We start from the raw sequence: 5000 nt of genomic DNA, 5'->3' as shown, positions 1-5000 counted from the left end.
GAGGAGAAGGGAATAGGAGAGGTTCTAGAGGGTTGCGGGATAGTATAGAGGGGTTAGTAGCATTGAGCAGACAGTATTGTGGGAGTATAGGCGAGCAGGAAGGTGGTGTTAATAGTATAGAGGGTTAGCAGGAATGGACAAACGTTGTTTGGGGTTTGGGCAAGGAAGGAAGGACGAAGTTAGTAGTACTGTTGGGGGAGGGGGGCAGTAATAGCACTGAACAGACGGTTTTGGGAAGGGATAGGAGCGAGAAAGAATGGGGGTTAGTGTTACTGAGGCTTAGAAGCATTGAGGAGACGGTTTTCTTGTCGGATGAAGATGAGATGGAAGGAGGGGGATGTAGAGAGTTGGGAATAGCAGTTGGATAGTAATAAAAGATAATAGTAATAGGAGAGTGCAGTTAGGGCAAAAGGCAGAGGGAGGTTCTAGAAAGTTGGAGATTGTAGTAGTAGTTGTACTGTGGAGTAAGGGTAAGGAAGGAGCTTGCTTGGAGGGTTGGGGGATAAGAAATCGGTTGTTCAGACGATTAGGGGAGGGGGAAGTAAAGGCGAGTAAGATGGAAGGGAGACTTAGAATCGCATAGAGGGTTAGGATTTGTGGAAAGATGGGATTGTTCAGACGGATGATGAATAAGATTGTTTTACAAGTTGGTTGGGAAGGAATATACTGTATAAAGTTTGTCAGTTGTGAAGGGATGTTCTGTGATGTTACTTAATGGTATGTATTTATATTTTGAGGATCATAATTTTGTGTTTCTCGACTGTTGTTAGCTTTTTATATGTTTTTATTAGCTATTTGTATATTTGTATTTTAGGGACTGCTGTCTTGAGATGCTGTTTTTATGTTTTTGTCTTGAGTCGTTTTCATGTTTGTATTTTTAGAGACTGCAGTTTCGAGAAGTTTTTCGTGTTAACTATTTTTAGGAGCTGTTTTTTTGTTTTTATTTTGAGAGACTGTCCCTATCTGTTTTGAGAGACTTTTTTATATTTTAAAAGTGGTTAGGCTTTTCATCTGTCACGGAGTGCTACAGGAATGGCGCAGGTTCAGAGTGGCATCCTCTCTTGTTGGGTATACTAGCATTCGCAGGAAAACGGTCACAAAGCTTAGTTTTAAGCTTATGAACTGAAAGATCTTCGCCATTCAAGTGCAAAACTACTCGCAAAGTCTTGCTAACCTTCGATGGAGTCACAAAATTGAACCGCAGAAATATCAGTATTGTTGTTTCTCTCTCTCTCTCTCTCTCTCTCTCTCTCTCTCTCTCTCTCTCTCTCTCTCTCTCTCTCTCTCTCTCTCTCTCTCTCTCTCTCTCTCCTTCATCAGTAATAACTCCAAAACATAAAAGGCGTACGCGAGAGTACTATACACTAAAATCCTGCTCGTCAAGTGTAGATGCTTCTTTTCATGTTTAGAAAAGTATTCAGGCTACGGTTCGCGAGTTACGGCCTGAAAACCGCATCGCGGTCACCTGTAAGTAAGCCATTTTGCGGAATATTGGTAAGCTACAGCTCGCCTCCAGTTACGGAACGTACGTACGCGTCTACACGTACACACTCAGATGTAGTTAATCATCATTTCCTGTATTCAACGCAATTATTTTGAAAGCATTTACCGGAGAATTTCGCAACTAAAGTCTTTCGAATTTTCAGGCTGTGTAGAATACGTGAATGATATTGATGAATTGGGACTCAGGCTGTGAAAAATGAAAAAGCAGCGTGTTCTAATATTCATGTCTTGCTCGAATCTGTTTATACGTCATTCACCGCTGGCTTCATGTAGTGTATTTGCCACTTCCTTCAATACGATGACTTAATTTTACTCTTGTTGCGATACTCTGTTCACTTTAACTAGGCCTAAAACTTCCATCTCTATCTTGAATGCTGAGTTTAACAACAAAATAACATTAGAATGCTATGTTAGTCACAATGAAGTGCTGTGGAATGGATGTAGGAGCAGCTGTCTATCTTGAATGCTTAGCAACAACAGTAGTTTAGCACTAGATTATGGTGCTGGTCGCGATAAAGTGCTATGGAATAGATGAAGAACCGTAGCATTATGTCCTGTCAGTGAGCTACGTGACATGGTGTTAGTCACGAAGAAGTGCTGTGGAAATTGTGAAGAACCATAGGACTGTCTTCCGTCTGAGAGTTAAGTGACTGCAAGAGGACGAAAATCTGGACTAAGTTATGGTAAAAGAACTAAAGGAGTCGACTATAGCAGTGAATGGATTAACCCATTAAGGGTCAACCATGCTTAAACCTGAGGAAAGTGCTTTTCTCCCTAGCATAAGGTGAAATACTGTTAAAAAGGTATTACTTCCCCCGGAAATTGTGAAAAAAATAAATGTATTTATTATGCCGGCCATGAAATATTTCCCAAATGGTAACACTGGATGGATTTGATGTATATATCTGTCACGATTTTAAGAATGCCATGATTATGTTTAGAAAATGATTATGTTTAGCAAATGTACTGATCCTCGTAGGTCTACCTATCTTACCATCCTGCATATTATTCTTTGTTATTAGCCTCTGGAGTTCGAGTGGGTCTCTAGGAAGCAGAATAAGTATTCAGAGTCCCTCAGGAGGCTTCGTAGCACTACTTCCTAACCGATTTATTCTGCCTATTTTACCTGAGCAGTCTTCTTTGTGCAGTTTATATTGTTTTTATATGGTCCTTTTTTGCATCAGTGACATACAAGAGAATAATTAGGTTTAAGCTGCAAAACAGATCGCTAGGTAAAATGTACTGCGAGCCTACAGTGCCACTTAGAATAAAGGTGGTAGTCATCCTAATGAAGGGGTTACTTGGGACTTCTGAGTGGGTTGCTCCAAGGGTCTAGGTGACGTCGGAGATTTCGTAAATATCTTATATATATATTTATCATTCTTATTGTAATCCATCTCTACCACAACCGTAACCGTATCAACATCTGGTGATTATGCTACGTAATCTGCACCGAGATACTGTACAAACTTCCTTTTCTCGTACCTCCCTCTCCCAACCTCCCTGCCCCCCTCATAAACATTACTGTGCGCCATCTGTTGGATGAAAATGGCAATTCTTTCAGATGCTGTGTTTCTCGATCCTCTGTGTTTCGGATTCACACAGTGGCTAGTTGGGGGAACGAACTTTTGTTCGGGATAGTACCTATCGACCAATGTGAAGGAAGAGAACCACAAAATGATCTAGAGGAGACTAGGGAGGGGTAAAAGGGAGAGGAAGGGAGAGGGGAATGATGAGGAGAGAAGGGAGAGGAGTAGAGCAGGACAAAGGCGAGGAAGGTAACTAAGAGGGGAAATGAAAATGAAGGAAGAGGGACCACAAAATGAGCAAGGGGAGAGGGGGGCAAAAGGGAAGGATGGAATTGGGAAGGATAGAAGGGAAAAAACAAGGGGTGGAGGGGTGAGGAGAGAAGGGAGGGAGCGAGAAGATACGAGGGGAGAGATGAGGATGGGGAAAGAGGAGAGACGAAGAATGAAGAGAGGAGGAGAGGAGAATGGAAGGGGATGATTGAGGGGATGAAAGGAGGGCAGGGAGAGTTGGAAGAGGAGGGGAGGGAGGAAAGCGGGAGAGAGACGAAGGGGAGGGGAGGAGAAAGGATGAGAAGAGGAGTAGGGAAGGGGAGAGAGGAAAAGCGGAAGGGAGGTGAGGAGAGGAGAGGCGGAAGAGGAGAAGGAGGGGAGGAGGGATGGGAGAGAGCACTAGGTTGCCACTGCATAATTGATTGCCAAACATGGTCTGGGTGTGTCCCTTCCCCTCCTGATCTCCCCCCCCCCATGTGAGGGAGAGGGGAAACAAGAAGGATGTGGTGACTGAGTAGGACGAAGGGAAAGGGAGGATGGAGGGAGGAGAGTGGAAGTGATGAGAGAGAGAGAGAGAGAGAGAGAGAGAGAGAGAGAGAGAGACGAAGGGAAGAAAGACGACTGAAGGTGGAAGAGAAGGATGAAGGGGAAGAGGGGTGAGGAGAGAGGGGGAGAGAGATATGGAAGGGGGGTTAAGGGGATGGGGTCGAGAGAGAAGAATGTGTAGAGCGTGGGTAGGACAGGGAAAGGGATGGCCATTACGCCATCAGAACGAGGACATTATTTAATTATCTACAGATTTTTATTCTTGTTGTCGTCCTATTTTTATTGTACTTCGAAAAAAACTTTTTTACCTGATGGCTTTAGATACAGACTTGGAGAACAGAATCGTAATGAGGCAGGAGATGTAAATATAAATGACAGTCAGGCTTCGAACTGGAGACGCAGCCTTCTTTAACCCATTCAACACGAGATCTTTTCCTAAACTGATTGAAATCGTCAGGAGGTGGCAAGAATACAAAGTGACGTCCTTGTATGGGGAGGGGGTTAAAGCACGTGCTTACTCCTGTCGGAGGTCTGCCACCGAATCATCTAAATCCAGTGAGTTAAATGACGTCATGTTTGTCTTATCACTGTTGTTTCGCCTTTTCATGGCACAGGTTTGTGTCATATTCAGCTTCACGTATCAGTGACACAGACAAAACAACGGCTCTTCACCGTGTCCATAGCACTTCATGGTGACTAGCACCATTATTAATCTTTCGTTACAACTCATCATTCAAGATGGAGAGATGGCAATTTTGGACCAAGTCTTCTTAGTGTAATAGGAAAATTATATGATAGGATACTTATTAGCAGAGCTAGGAAAATAACCAAGGAATTAGTTAGAGAAGAACAGGGAGGTTTTAGGATGGGAAGAAGTAGTGTAGATCAGTTATTCTTTCTTAGGTCTCTAGTGAAAAAGTATCTAGAGAAAGTAGAGAATTTGTATGTAGCCTTCATGGATTTGGAGAAAGCATATGACAGGGTGGATAGACAAGGAATGTGGAAAGTATTAATATGAAGTAAATGGGAAGTTTTTGAATGCCGTGAAGAGTATGTATGAGAGGGCTAAGGCTACAGTGCGTTTAGATAGTAAACCGAGTGAATTTTTTTGTCTGATTGTTGAATTGAAACAGGGATATACCATGTCCTCAT

At 42.9% G+C, this 5000-nt stretch overlaps 1 protein-coding gene across 1 annotated transcript in view; it reads left to right on the top strand.

The window, feature by feature from the left end:
• LOC145410329 (cytotoxic granule associated RNA binding protein TIA1) overlaps positions 1-5000 on the top strand; it is a 1031692-nt gene that overhangs the window by 989672 nt on the left and 37020 nt on the right. The gene's annotated exons all lie outside the window — the stretch shown is intronic.

This window comes from Coenobita brevimanus, chromosome 85 (genome assembly GCF_032717465.1).
Source record: "Coenobita brevimanus isolate Jiangsu-jjx chromosome 85, ASM3271746v2, whole genome shotgun sequence".
In the NCBI taxonomy this organism is placed as follows: Eukaryota; Metazoa; Arthropoda; class Malacostraca; order Decapoda; family Coenobitidae; genus Coenobita; species Coenobita brevimanus.
The sequence above is the reverse complement of the archived record's forward strand: the minus strand, read 5'-3'. Positions and strand labels throughout refer to the sequence as shown.